This window comes from Tachyglossus aculeatus, unplaced genomic scaffold, assembly GCF_015852505.1.
Source record: "Tachyglossus aculeatus isolate mTacAcu1 unplaced genomic scaffold, mTacAcu1.pri scaffold_212_arrow_ctg1, whole genome shotgun sequence".
NCBI classification, from domain to species: Eukaryota; Metazoa; Chordata; class Mammalia; order Monotremata; family Tachyglossidae; genus Tachyglossus; species Tachyglossus aculeatus.
In genome coordinates, this window is record NW_024044928.1 from 61,507 (window position 1) to 82,224 (window position 20,718).

At 45.2% G+C, this 20,718-nt stretch overlaps 1 pseudogene; it reads right to left on the reverse strand.

Moving 5' to 3' along the window:
* Positions 1-5,705: 5,705 nt before the first annotated feature.
* Positions 5,706-7,902, reverse strand: LOC119923656 (annotated as a pseudogene).
* Positions 7,903-20,718: the final 12,816 nt, after the last annotated feature.

Genomic DNA, 20,718 nt, shown 5'->3' on the forward strand with positions numbered 1-20,718 from the left:
GGCCCTCCACCTCCATCCAATCCTAGCTTTTCTCCTCTGCCTTGTCCTAGCCCTCCTCCTCTGCCTGGTCCTGGCCCTCCTCCTCTACCTGGTTCTGGCCCTCTTATTCCCCTTAGTCTTAGTCCACACACCCTCCTGGTCCTGGCCCACCTCCTTCACCTGTTCCGGGACCTCTTCCTCTGCCTGGTCCTGGCCCGCCTTCTCCACCTGATTCGGGACTTCTTCCTCCACCTGTTTCTGGCCCTCCTCCCCCGTCTTGTACTGGCCCTCCACCTCCATCCTTTCCTAGCCTTTCTCCTCTGCCTGGCCCTGGCCCTCCTTCTACACCTGGTCCTGGCCCTCCTCTTCTGCCTGGTCTGGGCCCTCCTCCTCCACGTAGTCCCGATCCACCTCCTCGACCTTGTTCTGGTCCTACTCAAACTGGTCCTGGCCCACCACCTCTGCCTGGTTCTAGCCCTTCTCGTCCACCTGGTCCTGGCCTCACTTGTCCTTCTGGTCCCGGACTTTCTCCTCAACCCGGTCCTGACCCCACTTCTCTTCCTTGTCCTGTTCCTCCTCCTCCACCCATTCTAGCCCTCCTAATCTACCTGGTCCTGGCCATGCTCCACCCAGTATATCCCCCTTAATGAACCTGTTCCTGGCCATTCTTCTCTGTCTGGTCTCTGCCCTCCTTATCTGTCTGGTCCGGGCTGTTCTCCACCTGGTCCAGACCCTCTTCCTCTGCCTGGTCCTGGACCTCCTCCTCTAACTAGTTCTGGTCCTCCTCCTCCCCTCCATGGTCCTTGCCCTTCTCCTCTGCCTCGTCCGGGTTCTCCTCCCGCCTCTGATCTTGGAGAACATCCTCCGCCTGGTCCTGGCCCTTCTCCCCTGCTTCGTCCTAGCCCTCTGTCTCCGCCTGCTCTCTGTCCACCTCCTCCTCCACCTGGCCCCTGCCCTGTTACCCCACCTGGCCTGCCCCTCCTCCTCCACTTAGTCCTGGCTCTCCACTTCCTCCTGCTCCTGGCCCTTCTCCTCTGCCTAGTCCTGGCCCTTTTCCTCAGCCTAGTCCTGGCCCTCCACCTGTACCTGATTCGGGCTTTCATACTCCCTTTGGACTTGGCTCCACACATCCCCTTGATCCTATCCCTCTCCCTCTGCCTGGTCCCGCCCTACTTCCCCCACCTTGTCCTGACTCTCTAATTCCTCCTCATCCTGGCCTTCCTCCTTTTACTGGTACTGGCCCTCCTACTCTTCCCGGTCCTGGCCCTCCAACTCTGCCAGGTCCTCACCCTCCTATTCTGCCTGATCCCAGATGTCTTCCTCAGTCCGGTCCTGACCCTACTCCTCTTCTTGGCCCTCTGTCCAGTCTAACCCTCCTAATCAGTCTGGTTCTGGCCCTTCTTCTCCATCTGGTCCTTGCCCCACTCTATCTGATCCTGTCTGATTCAGGACATCCTCCTTTATCTAGTCCAGGCTCACTTTCTACCCCTGGTCCTGGACTTCCTCCTACTACGGGTTCTGTTCCTCCCCTTCCACCTGTTCCTGCCCTCCTCCCTTTCCTGGTCTTGTCCTCCACCACTGCCTGGTCCTGGCCCACATCCTCTGTCTTGTCCTGGCCTTCCGCCTCCACCTGGTCCTGGCCTTCCACCTCCACCTGATCCCTGTCCTTCTCCTCTGCCTGGTCCTTTCCCTCCTCCTCTGCCTATTCCTGGCCATTCACCTTAGGGAAGCAGCGTGCCTTAGTGGAAAGACCACAGGCTTAGGAGTCAGATGGTGTGGGTTCTAATACCGGCTCGAACACTTGTCAGCTGTGTGACTTTGGGCAAGTCATTTCACTTACCCGGGTCAGTTACCTCTTCTGTTAAATGGGGAATAAGACTGTGAGCCCCACGTGGGGCAACTTGATTACCTTGTATCTCCCCAGCGCTTAGAACATTCTTTGGTACATTCTTTGGTACATTCTTTCATTCATTCATTCAATCATTCATATTTATTGAGCGCTTACTGTGTTCAGATCACTGTACTAAGCGCTTGGGAACTACAAGTCGGCAACATATAGAGACGATCTCTACCCAACAACGGGCTCACAGTATAGGAGGGGGAGACAGACAACAAAACAAAACATGCAGACAGGTCTCAAAATCGTCAGAACAGATATAATTATAGCAATATGCACATCATTAACAAAATAAATAGAATAGTAAATTTGTACAAGTAAAATAAATAGAGTAATAAATCTGTACAAATATATACACTTGCTGTGGGGAGGGGAAGGAGGTAGGGCGGGGGGATGGGGAGGAGGAGAGGAAAAAGGGGGCTCAGTATGGGAAGGCCTCCTAGAGGAGGTGAGTTCTCAGTGGGGCTTTGAAGGGAGGAAGAGAGCTAGCTTGGCGGATGTGTGGAGGGAGGGTATTCCAGGCCAGGGGAAGGACTTGGGCTGGAGATCGATGGCGGGACAGGTGAGAACGAGTTACAGTGAGGAGGTTAGTGACAGAGGGTGTGGGCTGGGCTATTGAAGGAGAGAAGGGAGGTGAGGTAGGAGGGGGCGAGGTGATGGAGAGCCTTAAAGCCGAGAGGGAGGAGCTTTTGCTCGATTTGTAGGTTGACAGGCAGCCACTGGGGATTTTTGAGGAGGGAAGTGACATGACCAGAGCGTTTCTGTACAAAGATAATCAGGGCATGTCCCAAGGTGTCCCTGGCATACCGGCCATCTCAAGGTCAAATGCTATCTCGTGACCACCTGAGCCAGCAGGCTTCCCAAGCGCTTAGTACAGTGCTCTGCATACAGTAAGCGCTCAATACATACGAATGAATGAATGAATGAATGAATGAATGAACTCGGAAGTGAGGGTGGGATACCGCCCTCACAACCAAAGCTGCAAGATTGACAGTCCAAGCCAGAAATACAGAAGGTATACCTCGCCCCTGTGCCAATCAAATCAGGCATGGAGGAGGGGCAAGGGCAGAGATTGGATAAACTGAGGCCAGAAACTGGAATGGCCTAGGAGCACAGGTGATAAATACCTGTCGCCTTTGACCTTTGGGGGCAGAACACCAAGACGTGCAGCAGCAGGAGAAGCAGCTGTAGCAGCAGTGGCCCACGTGTCTTTCTCTGCCCAGAAGGTCAGATGCCCGCTCTGCAACTAGAACCAACACACTGAGGAAACGGCCGCGGAATGGATGAGTGTCTCGATTAACAGTAGTGGGTGGGAGCCAGGTGCCCCGCTGTGGATGGGGAACATAAGTGGATTCCTCCTATGTAGGGAAAGCACATGGTGAGAGTTAGCCACCCAGTACATGTGCGGGTAATGCAATGGATTTCTTCCATATGGGAAATTAAGTGGATTTCTCCCATGTGTGAAAGCACATGAATTCTTCCCGAGAGGGAAGTGCACATGGGTGAGAGCTAGTTAACACAGGAGTAACATATGACTGTGTTGCTCCCGTTAGGGAAGCTCTAATATCACTAATTGATTATATTCATCCCGAAAGGGAAGTTCAATCCATTGTGCCGAAACAATTAAATAATTCAATTCGCCTCTTGGAATAAATTTCATATAAAACTCAGGCTTTCCATCCCCCCCTACCTCCACTCCGATTACTGAACGAACCCGTCTCCGGACTGTTCAAACTAATATTTTGGATCAAATAATTTAGTCCAGTCAAGCTTCAGTTTTATCCTTCAAAGATGCCTGTGAAATATTTGAAGTTGCATATCGCTCAACAAAGTCACCTCTGGTATACTCCCTGTCTGACCCTCACTGAAGTGTTCATAGAAACGATAGTTTCTAGTTATCGCCCCATATCCCTCCTACCATTACTTTCCAAACTCCTTGAAAGAGTTGTCTACATGTGCTGCCTCGAATTCCTCAACACCAACTCTCTCCTCGACCCCCTCCAATCCGGCTTCCGTCCCCTACATTCCACGGAATCTGCCCTCTCAAAGGTCACCAATGACCTCCTGCTTGCCAAATCCAACGGCTCATACTCTATCCTAATCCTCCTCGACCTCTCAGCTGCCTTCGACACTGTGGACCACACCCTTCTCCTCAACACGCTATCCAACCTTGGCTCCACAGACTCCGTCCTCTCTTGGTTCTCCTCTTATCTCTCCTGTCGTTCATTCTGTCTCTTTTGCAGGCTCCTCCTCCCCCTCCCATCTCCTTACTATGGGGGTTCCCCAAGGTTCAGTTCTTGGTCCCCTTCTGTTCTCAATCTACACTCACTCTCTTGGTGACCTCATTCGCTCCCACGGCTTCAACTACCATCTCTACGCTGATGACACCCAAATCTGCATCTCTGCCCCTGCTCTCTCCCCTCCCTCCAGGCTCGCATCTCCTCCTGCCTTCAGGACATCTCCATCTGGATGTCTGCCCGCCACCTAAAACTCAACATGGCCAAGACTGAACTCCTTGTCTTCCCTCCCAAACCCTGCCCTCTACCTGACTTTCCCATCACTGTTGACGGCACTACCATCCTTCCCGTCTCACAAGCCTGCAAACCTGGTGTCATCCTCGACCCCGCTCTCTCATTCACCCCTCACATCCAAGCCGTCACCAAAACCTGCCGGTCTCAGCTCCGCAACATTGCCAAGATCCGCCCTTTCCTCTCCATCCAAACCGCTACCCTGGTCGTTCAAGCTCTCATCCTGTCCCGTCTGGACTACTGCATCAGCCTTCTCTCTGATCTCCCATCCTCGTGTATCTTCCCACTTCAATCCATAGTTCCTGCTGCTGCCCGGATTATCTTTGTCCAGAAACGCTCTGGGCATGTTACTCCCCTCCTCAAAAATCTCCAGTGGCTACCAATCAATCTGCGCATCAGGCAGAAACTCCTCACCCTGGGCTTCAAGGATGTCCATCACCTCGCCCCCTCCTACCTCACCTCCCTTCTCTCCTTCTACAGCCCAGCCCGCACCCTCTGCTCCTCTGCCATTAATCTCCTCACCGTGCCTCGTTCTCGCCTGTCCCGCCGTCGACCCCCGGCCCACATCATTCCTCTGTCCTGGAATGCCCTCCCTCTGCCCATCCACCAGGCTATCTCTCTTCCCCCCTTCAAGGCCCTACTTAGAGCTCACCTCCTCCAGGAGGCCTTCCCAGACTGATCCCCTTCCTTCCTCTCCCCCTCATCCCCCTCTCCATCCCCCCATCTTACCTCCTTCCCTTCCCCGCAGCACCTGTATATATGTATATATGTTTGTACATATTTATTACTCTATTTATTTCTTTTACTTGTACATATCTATTCTATTTATTTCATTTTGTTAATATGTTTGGTTTTTTTCTCTGTCTCCCCCTTCTAGACTGTGAGCCCACTGTTGGGTACGGACTGTCTCTATATGTTGCCATCTTGTACTTCCCAAGCGCTTAGTACAATGCTCTGCACACAGTAAGCACTCAATAAAAACGATTGATTGATTGATTAATTGATTGGAAGATTGTTCTCAGTTTTACTGTTTCTCACTGTTGACCTTCATTCTCTTATACATCTGCTGCTGATCAACCATAACCTAATCCCAACAAAGCATCTTTACAGCCTAGATCCACCAGGCACCAGATGGATTTCTTGAGTTGATGGAACAGAAAAATTTGTTATTTATTTTGCCCGATCTGAATTCCTTGCTCTGTACCATTCCGACATCCCTCTTCAGAAATTTACTCTGTTGCCTCTGAAGCTGCCTCCCTCTCCTTCAGCTTCATATCCTGGGACACATTCTCTAAATAACCTCAAGCCTCAGTGATTTGAGGTTCTGTGAAACCTATGAAAATATTAATGTGATTTCTAGCAATTCCCTCTTACAAATTTTTTGGTTATGTGACTGTTTATGTAATTTCTTTATGTGACTTTGTATTTATCTGATGATAACAGATATTGATTATTTTGCTACTTTCCAAGGTGCTTAGTACAGTACTCAGCACACAATAAGAACTTAGTAGATACCATTGATTGAAGAATGTGTGAAGCAGTATCACCTAGTGGACAGAACATGTACCTTGGAGTCAGATGACCTAGATTCTAATCCAGACTCTGCTACTGATCTGCTGTATGACCTTGGGCAAGTCACTCTGTCCCTCAGTTTCCTCAACTGCAAAATGGAGGTTAAACCCCACTCCTTCCTACTTAAACTACAAGCCTCCGTAGACTGTGTCCAACCTGATTATTTTGTTTCTACCCCAGTGCTTAGAACAGTGCTTGACACATAGTAAGTGCTTAACATGTACGTTATCATTATTATTATTATTATTATTATTATTATTATTGTTATTGTTATTACTAGCATTATTATTATTATTATTATTATTATTATTATTATTATTATTGTATTAGGAGGCCTGTTCCTATTAGGACTTCTCTGGTATTTGTTAAGTGCTTACTATGTTCCAGGCACTGTACTAAAGACAGGGGTAGATACAAGGTAAACAGGTTGGACGTAGGGCCCACAGCCTGAGGATATCGGTCTATACTGTTATTGTACTGCACTGGTATTGGTAGATCCCTGCAGTCAATCAATTAATGGTATTTATTAAGTACTTACTGTGTGCTGAGCACTGTATTACTAAGCACGTGGGAGAGTTCAATACAACAGAGTTGGTAGACATGTTCCCTTACATGTCAAGGAGCTTACAGTCAATCAATCAATCAATCAATCACTCATATTTACTGAGTGTTTACTGTTTATGGGACACTGTACTAAGCTCTTGAGAGAGTACAGCACAACTATATAACAGACACATTCCCTGCCCACAACACGCTGACAGTCTAGAAAAGCAATGTGGCTTAGTGGAAAGAGCATGGGCTTAGGAGTCAAAGGATGTGGGTTCTAATCTCGGTTCCACCACATGTCTGATGTGTGACCTTGGGCAAGTCACTAAACATCTCTGTGCCTCAGTTACCTCATGTGTAAAATGGGGATTAAGGCTGTCAACCCCACGTGGGACAACCTGATTACTTTGTACCTACCCCAGAGATTAGAACAGTGCTTGGCACATAGTAAGTGCTTAACAAATACCATTATTGTTATTATTATTATTAAAGGTGGTGGACTGCCACAAGCACCAGTTAGAAAAGAACCTCAGCCCCTCTGTATGTTCAGAAAATTTCCTCCTGAAAGAATTGAAACAAACATAGCTCTCTTACCTGTAGAGAACCATCTTCTTTGTAAAGTCCAACAGAGGGCATCTTTCACCTCTTTGTTTCTCAAGCTATAGATCAGGAGATTCCACATGGGGATGACAGCTGTGTAGAAGATAGACACCACATTATTCACATACAGTGCTCGCACCGGGTCGAATGTAGATAAAGAAGAGGGTCCCATACAAGATGGCAAGAGTGGTCAGGTGGGAGGAACAGGTCGAGAAGGCTTGCCGTCTCCCGGCGGCAGAGCGAATACTCGAGATGGCAGTGAAGATGTAAACGTAGGAGACCAGAATTGGCCAGGCCACTAGATACTCCTACGGCGCCAGTCAAGATGAATAGGAGCCACCTACTGGCATGGAGGTCGGCACAGGCTAGGGCTAAGAGTGGAGCATTATCGCAGAAATAGTGGTTGATGATATTTGGGCCGCAGAAGGGTAAGTGAAACGTCGACATTGCGTGGGTCAAGGTGCTCAGAAAGCCCAGCACGTAAGGTGACATCATCTCTGGGAACATGAACACCGTAGAGAGAAGTGGGTTTTGGATCACAACATATTGATCAAAGGCCATGGCAGAGAACAGGAAACATTCAGTAGACATAAAGAGGCCAAAGAACCACAACTGGGCTGCACATCCCAGGAAGGAGATGGTTACTTTCTTCTTGAAGAAATCAGTCAGCATCACTGGGGCAACAATGGAGGAGAAACAGGTGTCCACAGAAGCCAGGTGGCTGAGGAAAAAGTACATGGGGCTTTGAAGATGGGAATATACTCTGATCTGTGTGATCATCCCCAGGTTTTCTACCAAGGTGACAAGATAATAACATAAAAAGATCATAAAGAGAATGATTTGCCACTGGGGATAATTCGTTAGCCCCAGAAAAATTAACTCTGTTATTCTGGTTCGACTCCCTTCAGCCATATAAATACTGCAATGTATCTAGAGAAACAAAATGGAACCTGCTGTTAATTCAGGAGTAAATGGAAATATGTATGTTTGCATGTCTAGCATTAAATTCCTTTATTTTTCCTGTTTAAAAATCACATAGACCCTCTTCAGGAAATGAAAATACTGCTTGCTAGAGATTTCAAATGATCTCAAATCACACTAAAATCGGGTACACAATATTTTACTCAATTCTTTGGGTGGGAAAGTGGTTATTAGCCAAATTCTTCTAACGGGGCTTTCATTTCTTTTGTATTGGTTCACTCCTGGATCACCATAGTTACTGCTTGTTTCTGCAGGGGTTCTCATGGGGCAGGGTGGTGGACTGAACGAACGTGAGATTTACATCAAAGGAAAGCCAATTCCCCAATCAATTCTAAGATGGTGTCATTCTCCCAGGCCCTGAGAGAAACTGGGTTAAAGGTGTGTTGGGGTGGTCAGTGGTTAAAACAAAACCACTCTTGAAACTTTACATTTTCAAACTATACAATTTCTTGTGGGAGCAAATTCCCATGTTACCAACTTATTGATTGGTATATATTGATTGATATTCTTTGATTTATTGAAGCAATATGACCTGGTATCATCAGATGACCTAGGTTCTAATCCCGGCTCTCCAACTTGCCTGCAGTATGACATTGGACAAGTTACTTGACTCCTCCTTGCTTCAGTTTTCTCAACTGGAAAGTGAGGATTCAATACCTGTAACCTGGATATGGCTACAAGTTTTCTCTGGGGATTAGATAATCATTTGTTATAATTTTTGTTCACTTATTTAAAGAAAAAAGAACTTCTGGTTCTTTTAAATTACCACTTCAGATATTAGAAATAATTTTCAAAAGCAGCAGTAGAATTTCAGCGTTATCTTTTTTTCCTGTGTGTAATAGAGATAATAACACCTTGAGTATATCATTTGCAACCAAAGTCCTCTGACAAGTGTTACATAAATTGCTTTCTTCACCTTGATTTTCCATTTGTCTTTAAACAATTATTTCCCTGTTCTTCAGCTACAGAGTAAGAAACGAAGTTCCTCAGTTGCAGCAGAAAACATACTGAATCACATTTAGGTGAATGCTGCTTGAATTTTAAGAAGTATCTCAAGTTCGACAGTCGCATATTATCTAGCCAGACATGAGTCTAAAAAACATATGAAAATGTGTGAAATGCTAATATTAACTTTTCCTAGAGGCATTCGTATTCTTTAATTTATATTAATTTTCTTCTAAACAACAAAACACCACAAGGAGGAAGTTGTTGTAGCTTCTCTATGCAAGCAAAACACATCTGCAGCTAGCAATCATTTTCAGCTGTGATAGCTTGATGCAATTCCCTTGACAAGTTCAGAGAGGAAGGGAAAGGAGGGTGAATAGAAGAGAAGGGTTGATAAGGATTTTACAAAATTGCCAAACCCCAGGGGGAAAGGGAAGGAGCAGGGAGGGAGGCATGGAAGAAAGCAGCAAGCCCTTGCCTTTTTCCATTTCAATTCTTGTGATGTTCCCTCTCTGAATTTGTCCATCTCAGCCCCCCATGTGTCTGTAATTTCTAACTCCCTTCTGTGATTCTGGAAAGTCCCTGTGGGAAGAAGATATTAGGATTTTCCAATATGGAAATAGGAAGGGTGACAGAGGACCTGATAGAAATGGATAAAATCATGAAAGGGGTGGGGAAAGGGAAACATGGAATTGTTGTTTACCACTTGCCTGCTATGTGACGTTGGGCACCTCTCAATTTCTCTATGCTTTGGTTATCTTATCTGTAAAATGGGAATTAAGACTATGAGTCCCATGTGGCTCTTGGACTGTGTCCAATAGGATTAGCTTGTAAATACTCCAATGTTTAGTACAGTTCCGAGCGCACGGTGAGTGCTTAACAAATGCCATAAACGAAACCAAACATTCATTCAATCATATTTATTGAGCACTTAGTGCGTGCAGAGCACTTGGGAAGTACAGGTTGGCAACATATAGAGACGGTCCCTACCCAAAAGTAGGCTCACAGTCTAGAAGGGGGAGACAGACAACAAAACAAAACATATTAACAAAATAAAATGAATAGAATAGTGAATATGTACAAGTAAAATAAATAAATAAATAAATAGAGTAATAAACATGTACAAACATATATACGTATATACAGGTGCTGTGGGGAGGGGAAGGAGGTAAGGCTGGGGGATGGAGAGGGGGAGGAGGGGGAAAGGAAGGAGGGGACTCAGTCTGGAAAGGCCTCCTGGAGGAAGTGAGCTCTTAGTAGGGCTTTGTAGGGAGGAAGAAAACAAAAACAAATCAAACCCCACAACACCAGCACTAAGGTGTCCATTTATCCAGTTTTTGCCAGGCAATCTGGTTTTTAATCTGGTCTGTTTCTGTCCATTATCTTGAATGGATGTGACGCCATATAAATCAACCAATTGGAGGTATTTGTTGAGTGCTTACATTGTGCAGAGCACTGTACTAAGTGCTTGGGAGAGTACAATACAACAAGGGTGGCAGACATGTCCGCTGCCCACAAAGAGCATGCCTTTATGTCCAGGAAATTTTATTAATAACAATAATAATAATAATTGCGGTATTTGTTAAGTGCTTACTACGTACCAGACACTGTACTAAGGGCTAGGGTGAATACAAGTAAATAGGGTTGGACACAGTCCCTGTCCCACGTGGGGCTCACATTATTAATCCCCATTTCACAGATGAGATAACTGAAGTACAGAGAAGCAAAGAAGTAGCGTGTCTCAGTGGAGAGAGCCCAGGCTTGGGAGTCAGAGGTCCTGGGTTCTTATCCCGGTTCCACCACTTGTTGGCTGTGTGATTTTGGCAAGTCACTTCACTTCTCTGGGTCTCAGTTCCCTTATCTGTCAAATGGGGATGAAGACTGTAAGCCCCACGTGGGACAATCTGATGACCTTGTATCGCCCCCAGAGCTTAGAACAGTGCTTTGCACATAGTACATGCTTAACAAATATTATATTATTATTATTATTATTATTATTATTATTATTATTATTATTATTATTTATCCGAGGCCACACAGAAGACAAGTGGATGAGCCATGACTCATGACCTTCTTACTCCCAGGCCTGTGCTTTATCGCTGCTTCTCAATTTTGATTAGTTTTCTGGCTAGAGAGCCAGTGCCCACTATCACAGGATTCTGGGAAGGGAAGGCAAAGGCCCTGGAATGAGGGAGCACGGGAAGGAATCTGGCATCTCTCCAGAAAAACATTATTAGATTGGATAGACTCAGACAGATGATACATGGGATGTCCCTCTAGACTATAAACTCATTCCGTACATTCAACTCCCTTCTCAGGCCCCCGGTTCCTCCCCCTCCTCCTTTCCTCACCCTCAACAATCTGGCCTCCTACTTCATTAACAAAATTAAATCCATCAGGTCCGACCTCACCAAAGTCACTCCCCCCACGCTTCTCCAACCCCCCGGCTCTCAACACTCTCTGCTACTCTCCCATCCTTCCCAGCAGTATCCCCAGAGGAGCTCTCCTCCCTCCTTTCAAGTGCTACTCCGACCACCTGTGCTTCTGAGCCCATTCCCTCTCATCTCTTGAAATCATTCGCTCCATCCCTTCTCCCCTCCTTAACTTCCATCTTCAAACGCTCACTCTCCACTGATTCCTTCCCCTCTGCCTTCAAACATGCCCATGTCTCTCCCATCCTACAAAAATCCCTCTCTTGACCCCACCTCACTTTGTATTTATCGCCCCATATCCCTCCTACCATTCCTTTCCAAAATCCTTGATCGAGTTGTCTACAGGCGCTGCCTTGAATTCCTCAACACCAACTCTCTCCTCGACCCCCTCCAGTCTGGCTTCCGTCCCCTACATTCAATGGAAACTGCCCTCTCAAAGGTCGCCAATGACCACCTGCTTGCCAAATCCAAAGGCTCATACTCTAACCTAATCCTCCTCGACCTCTCAGCTGCCTTCGACACTGTGGACCACACCCTTCTCCTGAACACACTATCTGACCTTGGCTTCACAGACTCTGTCCTCTCCTGGTTCTCCTCTTAGCTCTACGGTCGTTCATTCTCAGTCTCTTTTGCAGGCTCCTCCTCCCTCTCCCATCCCCTTACTGTGGGGGTTCCCCAAGATTCAGTGCTTGGTCCCCTTCTGTTCTCAATCTACAATCACTCCCTTGGTGACCTCATTCGCTCCCACGGCTTCAACTATCATCTCTACGCTGATGACACCCAGATCTACATCTCTGCCCCTGCTCTCTCCCCCACTCTCCAGCCTCGCATCTCCTCCTGCCTTCAGGACATTTCCATCTGGATGTTTGCCCGCCACCTAAAACTCAGCATGTCCAAGACTGAACTCCTTGTGTTCCCTCCCAAACCCTGCCCTCTCCCTGACTTTCCCATCACTGTTGACGGCACTACCATCCTTCCCGTCTCAAAAGCCCGCAACCCTGGTGTCATCCTCGACTCCACTCTCTCTTTCACCCCTCACATCCAAGCCATCACCAAAACCTGCCGGTCTCAGCTCCACAACATTGCCAAGATCCACCCTTTCCTCTCCATCCAAACCGCTACCCTGGTCGTTCAAGCTCTCATCCTATCCCGTCTGGAATACTGAATCAGCCTTCTCTCTGATCTCCCATCCTCGTGCCTCTCCCCTCTTCAATCCATACTTCATGATGCTGCCCGGATTGTCTTTGTCCAGAAACGCTCTGGGCATGTTACTCCCCTCCTCAAAAATCTCCAGTGGCTACCAATCAATCTGTGCATCAGGCAGAAACTCCTCACCCTGGGCTTCAAGGCTGTCCATCACCTCGCCCCCTCCTACCTCACCTCCCTTCTCTCCTTCTACAGTTTAGCCCGCACCCTCCGCTCCTCTGCCATTAATCTCCTCACCGTGCCTCGTTCTCACCTGTCCCGCCGTCGACCCCCGTCCCACATCATCCCCCGGGCCAGGAATGCCCTCCCTCTGCCCTTCCGCCAAGCTAGCTCTCTTCCTCCCTTTAAGGCCCTAATGAGAGCTCACCTCCTCCAGGAGGCCTTCCCAGACTGAGCCCCTTCCTTCCTCTCCCTCTCGCCCCCCTCTCCATTGCCCCATCTTACCTCCTTCCCTTCCCCACTGCACCTGTATATATGTATATATGTTTGTACATATTTATTACTCTATTTATTTATTTATTTATTTATTTTACTTGTACATATCTAGTCTATTTATTTTATTTTGTTAGTATGTTTGGTTTTTTTCTCTGTCTCCCCCTTCTAGACTGTGAGCCCACTGTTGGGTAGGGACTGTCTCTATATGTTGCCAACTTGTACTTCCCAAGCGCTTAGTACAGTGCTCTGCACACAGTAAGCACTTAATAAATATGATTGATTGATTGATTGTGGGAAGGGTGACCATAAACATAAACTGTATTTGACTGGTCCCTCAATCAAATAGATCAAGCATAATTATTTTGATGGATTTATTCTTTTTTATCTCAGCTGAAAAGTCACATTTTAATGGCTCTCAAAAAAATGGTCAATAAGTAGATCAAAAGTTCTGAAAACTCACCTCTAGGAAGGTTCTTCATTTTGTCCACTTAGATTATTTTGAGGGAAATAACCAAACTCCTGAAGCTCTGGACCAACTTAGAAGGCAGAAAGGAGACGGGTCTTTCCTTGCTTTAACTGTCTTCAAGTGGAAGGAGAAAATTTATTCCAGGTCTTCTGAAGCCTGGGATTGACCAATTAATGATAAAATAGAGCGCCTTTCTCCTCCCCTGGCTCCTAAACCGCCTATTTTGAGAGACATTTTTCTCAGGGGATTCAGTACTTTGGATCCAGGTCCCTGAAAAATCACAAACCCAGAACGTTTCCATGTGATGAATAAAAAAAGTTACCATGACCTTTCTGGTACTGGAATTTTGAGTGCTTCTCAAATGACCTATTTTATTATTATTATCATTATCAGCATTATTATTGATAATAATAATTGTGGTATTTGTTAAGTGCTTATATGTGTCAAACATTGTACTAAGCATTAGGGTAGATACAAGGTAATCAGGTCATCAGCATGGCACAGTAGATAATGCACAGACCTGGAAGTCAGAAGATCATGGGTTTCAATATCGACTCCACCACTTGTCTGCTGTGTGACCCTCACAAATCACTTACTTCTCTGTGCCTCAGTTACCTCATTGCTCCCTCACTTGTCTGCTGTGTGACCTTTGGCAAGTCACTTCACTTCTCTGTGCCTCAGTTACCTCATGTGTAAAATGGAAAATGGAGACTGTGAACCCCACATGGGGCAGGGATTGGGTCGAACACAATATGTATGTATCACAGAGCTTAATACAGCGCCTGACATGCAAACAAGTAGCACAATTATTGTTTTTCATTCATTCATTCATTCATTCATTCATTCAATCGTATTTATTGAGCACTTAGTGTATTCAGGGCTTACTGTGGGAGAGTACATTACAACAATAAACACACACATTCACTGCCCGCAACGAGCTTAGAGTCTAGAAATTAGGGGGAAGGTCCCACACGGAGCTCACAGTCTAAGTAGGAGAGAAAAACAGATAATGGATTCCCATTTTGCAGACAAGGGATTAGAGAAGTTAAGTGACTTGCTTTTTTAAAAATAAGTAATTTTCCTTACACAAACTCCCTGGGAGAGCTGTGACTTTCATCAATTTCAAGTCTAGCCCATGACTGATGTGGGTCAACTATCCCCCTCTAAGGGTTAAGGAGCAACAGGGACCTGTGCACATCCTCCAACAATCATTCCGACAAGAGGCGTCACCCCCTCTTCCTATTCTTCATCCCCTAACACAGTTTTGTAAGACCCCCAAACTATCTCCAGTGTGAAGGAGAGAGATGATGGGAGAGGAGGACAGAGAAGCAGCGTGGCTCAGTGGAAAGAGCCCAGGCTTTGTAGTCAGAGGTCATGGGTTCAAATCCCAGCTCCGCCAATTGTCAGCTGTGTGACTTTGGGCAAGTCACTTAACTTCTCTGGGTCTCAGTTACCTCATCTGTAAAATGGGGATGAAGACTGTGAGCCCCCGTGGAACAACCCGATCACCTTGTAACCTCCCCAGCGTTTAGAATAGTACTTTGCACTTAATAAATGCTATTATTATTATTATTTGCAGGAATACTAAATAGAAAAATAATTGGAAAAGCTCAAATTGACTTTCAGAAGATTGGCAGACCACACCAAGCTGAAGGTCCCACTGGTTGGGGTGTTCGACTTTCTGTACAGATATGAGATCTGTACCTACCCCAGAAGACCAATTGGATTTACTAAACAACCTCCCAACATCAACTACAAAACCGACTCAACATCAAATGGCGAGACCGTGATTATCAACAACAAAGTATGCAGCCACTCATCAACATTGAGGTAGTGTGACAAATACTGGGAAGCAGCAAGGCTCAGGGGATAAAGCACAGGCCTGGGAGTCAGAAGGAGCTGTATTCTACTCCTGTCTTCGCCACTTGTCTGCTGTGTGACCTTGGGCAAGTCACTTCCCTTCTCTAGGCCTCAGTTGCCTCATCTATCAAATGGGGATTAAGACTGGGTGCCCCATATGAGACATGGACTGTGTCCAAACTAATTGGCTTGTATCTACCCTAGTGCTTAGTACTGGCACATAGTAAGTGCTTACCAAATACCAAAAAACCTCCCCAAAACACAAAGGTTGCCCCGATAAAGTAAGCTCACTGTGGGCAGGGAATGTGTCTGTTTATTGTTATACTGTGCTCTCCCAAGCACTTAGTAAAGTAAATGATCCATAAAAATGATTAAATGAATGAATGCTAAGATATGTGAGGAGTGTGGATACCAGATCAGTTCCTGTATGGGTAAATGAAAAGGTAAAGTACTCAGGAGAGAGGTTGTTTCTTCTCGAACAAAAGCTATACCCACATTGGGATCCCAAGAGGTAGGTTCAAAAAACAGACAAGCAATGACTGAAACAACCATCTTAGTACATCATGTGTCTTTATGAGCAGACAGTGAAGAAAGTTGGTCATGCAGTAGGCTTTTCATCCACCCTCACAAGAATGGATGGGAGCTCACTGTCCCCAGTGCAAATAGCAAAGTCTAAAGATCATGGTGAGACATTTCTGCAGTGAGAAAGTAGGGTGGGCATGGTGAGGTGGACAAGGGGTGTGCGAAGAGAGATGGTGTCTTTCATAACTTAATGATTAGCATATTGTCAGCTGGCATTGTACTTGGGACTGGAGAGAGTACCAGGAAGGTAAGGTATGTGATTCCAACCCTCCAATCATAGTCAAACAGGAAAGCTGTGCAAACACAAGTTGTTTACATGTGGTAGAAAAGGGCAGAAAAACAAAGACCAAACTGGTCATAAGAGTAATAAGAGATGGGTAAGTGAACCAATAAAGATATAAATGCCATCAATTAGGAGCTGCAAATATACAACTGCTGAGATGGCCAACGAGATGCACTATTTCACTGAGGACAGGTATTTTGTCTACCAACTCTATTGTACCGTACTTTCCTAAGTGCTTAGTACAGTGTCCTGCATGCAGTAAGTGCTCAATAACATGTTCTAGACTGTGAGCTCATTGTTGGGTGGGGATGGTACAATTTGTTGCCGAATTGTACTTTCCAAGTGCTTAGTACAGTGCTATGCACACAGTACGTCCTCAATAAATAAGATTGAATGAATGACTAAATACCACTGGTTGATTGAATGACTGATTGAGAATGCTCTATAATCATTTGCTCCCTCTTTTTTCGATTCTTAGTTTTCTTAAGATAGATTCTGCACCAGAAATGTAGAGCAGAGAGAAAAAAAAACTTGAGTAAAGGAAATCTTGAACATGGGGAAGAAACCTCATGGAACAGGAGAAACATTTGTCAGGACACCAATGGCCTCCAAACCACCAATAAGAGAACCAGACTTAATTGATTAACAAAATACAACATAATACTAATAATATCATAATTTCTGATCTAATTATTAGTTATAAATTATGATGATAATATAATTATCTTTTTACCAACTCTATAATATCGTGCTTTCCCAGTCCCTTAGTGCTGTGCTCTGCATCCAATAAGCCCTCAATAAATACCGTTGATTGATGATTATGGTATTTGTTAAGCACTTACTATGTGCCAAACACAGTACTAAGCACAGTGGTAGATACAAGATTACCATATCCAACACAGTCATTGTCCCAAAAGCAGTTAACAAATTGAGGAGAAAACAGGTATTTAATCTCCATTTTACAGATGAGGAAACTGAGATACAGAGTATGCATTCACTTATTCAGTGGTATTTATTGAACATATACCGTGTGCCGAGCACTATACCAAGTACTTGGGAGAGTAAACTATAACAATGAACAGACACATTTCCTGCCCATAACGAGCTTATACTCTGGAGTAGTTAGGTGACTTGCCCAAGGTCATAGTGTAGACAAACATCAGAAGCAGAATTAGAACCCAGGTCCTCAGACTCCCAAGTCCATGCTCTTTCCATTAGGTCAATGCTACTCAAACCTGGGCTCTGTAATGGGAGGTACTATTTATATGAGGCATTTGTCTGGATGATGAATCTGTCTGGGTACCCTAGTAATTCTGTGAAGCCCTATTAGAAGGGATTGAATTAAAACCCAACATGGTGCCACCTCTCCCTGCCAGTCATATGATACAATCTGTTGCCAGACTGCTGCACTGCTCCCACGCATATTCATGCAGCCTCAGTGGAGGCACAAGTACAGCCCCTCCAGACTGAGCAGTGGATACAGAACTCCCCCGTCTTGATGGAGGTCGGGGGAAGAGGCGTGGGTGGAGGGGATCTGGCCCTAGACTGCTACTGGCCCATAGAATCAGCACAGCATGGTGAATAGAGCACTGGGCCTGAAGGTCAGAAGGTCATGAGTTCTAACCCCAGATCCACCACTTGTCTGCTGTGTGACCTTGGGCAAATCACTTCACTTCTCTTAACCTCAGTTACTTCATCTGTAAAATGGTGAATGAGACTTTGACCCCCCATGGGGTACAGTTCCTGGCACACAGGAAGCGCTTAACAAATACCACTATCATTATTATTATTATTATTCGTTTTTCAGTTATTTTTAAATAAAAAGGGAAAGAAAACAACATGAGGCCTCTGGTTTCATCTCCTCCACCTGCCCCAGGACCTTAATACAGTGCCTGGCACACAGTAAGCACTTAACAAATACCACTAACATTATAATTATTGTTGTCATTACTATTATTATTTTTATTTTCACAGTAATTTTTAAATAAAAAGGAAAAAAATGAGCAACACGAGGTCTCTGGTTTCATCTCCACCAACAGCCTCAGGGCCAGGGCCAGAGGATATGTACATAATAAGCGCTTAATGAATGCCATTGATTGATTGATTAATTGGAAAGTGTTTTCCTGCTATCCCTGCTCATCCAGCCTCAAGGTGAGGCAATGAAACAGAATTGCCTGATAGTGGCAGTATAATCACACATAGAAAGATTAAAAGTGGCAATTCCCCCCACTGAAATCATTTAACTGTTTCTCCTCTCTGAAATCCTCACAAGCAACACACCCTCCTCATCCTGTTCTGAGTCCTGGGTGGTTGCATTCTTGGAAAAATCTCCTTAAAAGCACATCCAGCCCCCCCACCTCCTCCCGGCCCCATCCAATCTCAGGGAGAGTGGTCAGACACCCTGCAATAATTAGTGCCTGGCACATAGTTAAGTGCTTAACAAGTACCGTAATTATTACTAATGGATACACTCTAACCGTGTTATGGGCAGAGAATATGTCTACAGACTCTGTTTTATTGTACTTTCCCAAGTGCTTAGTACAGTGCTCTGCACATAATAAGCGCTTAATGAATACCACTGATTGACTGATTGACTGTAGTTTCATGGCTTTTTGCCATTCTCTCAGAGGCACTGTCAAGAAGGGACACAATCATCTGTTCTTTGGATTACACGGTTACCACTTTAGGAAAGCAGGCCAGTCATCCAGTTTAATACCAGATGGTTCTATTTTTACCTAGTCTCGCCCCTTCCCAGAATAGATACAACACCAGAGACCTTTTCATCTCATTTATATGTATTTTTTTAACCAAGACTATAAGTTACTTGAAGGCAAGGATTGTTGACGACTAACTCAATTCCTCTGCACAGAGTAAGCTCTGAATAAACACTACTGATGGATTGATTGATTACACTCAGAGGCTCCCTCCAACTCCAAAGTGGTGTCCATCGTTACAGGGATCTGAGGAGGAAACACGATGACTCTGAAGTGAGGGAGGAATATTCTAAGATTCTGAAGTTTTCCATTAAATGTTCCTTTTTTTTCCTGGTATTTGTTAAGCTCTTACTATGTGCCAGGCACTGTTCTAAGCACTGAGATAGACACCAGTTAATCATGTTGAAAGCAGTCCAAGTCCCACATGGGGCCTCCAGTCTTAATCCCCATTTTACATATGAGGTAACTGAGGCACAGAGAAGTGAATTGACTTGCCAAAGGTCAACTAGCAAAGAAGTGGTGGGATTAGAACCCAGGTCCTTCTGTCTCTTAGGCCCATGCTTTATCCACCAGACCGTGCTGCTTCTCCTAAGACAGCACTATGTAATACTGTATATCCTGAGTAATGTACAGAAAAGAATGGGTATCTATTAATTCCAGGTAGGCAAAGAAGCCTCTTGGAACACTCCTGAAGTGTCAACTGTGGCTTTTATTTTTTATGCTATTTGTGAAATGGTTACTATGTCCCAGGCATTCTACTAAACGCTGGGGTAGATACAAGCTAATCAGGTTGGACACAGTCCATATTTACATGGGACTCACAGTCTTAACCCCTACTTTAAAGAGAAGTTACAGACTACAATGTTTACAATCTAGAAGGGCAGTCTAATCTCATCTTTGCCCTTGCCTGCTGTGTGACTTTGGGCACTTCACTTCACTGTGCTTTAGTTCCCTCACCTACAACGTGGGGATTCAATACCTGATCTCCCTTCTACTTAGACTGTGATCCCTATGTGAAACTCAATTATCTACCCCAGTGCTTAGTACAGTGCTTGGCATCTAGTAAGTGCTTAACAAATTCCACAGTTATCACCCAGACATTCCTCCAGTATTAATAAGAATCCCATGGCTTGAGTTGCTGAATTCCATTTTGAGATGATGGGGCATCAGTTACAGCCTGACCTCATCCAACTGCATCAGCTTCTCTCCTCCATTTATCTGTCCTGTTACCTTGGGAAAATTACTTAACTTCTCTATGCCTCTGTTCCCTCCTCTGTAAAATGGAGATTAAGACTGTGAGCCCCATGTGGGACAGGGACAGTTTCCAGTCTAATTTGCTTGTATCCACCCCAGCACTTAGAACAGTGATTAGCACATAATAAATACTTAAATATTATCATTATTATTATTATATCCTTTTTTTCAGCTCAGGCAGCGATTTCTCACTCTAGCCAAAAGATGGCAAGCAAGAGCATGATCAGTAATTCCAAGCAGATACAAGATATGTGTAGGGTGCCAATTTTTAATTCTGAGTGCGTTCTCCAGTCCATGAATAATTAAATCACAAAATTGTGGTCAGTGATTTATCTCTCTCTGTATAAACATACGTAAGAGAATATAATTTCTTTGGAGTATCAGCTAGTAACCTGAACAGGAGTTGTTCAGACCCTGGGTAAACCTCTGAGCATAGAT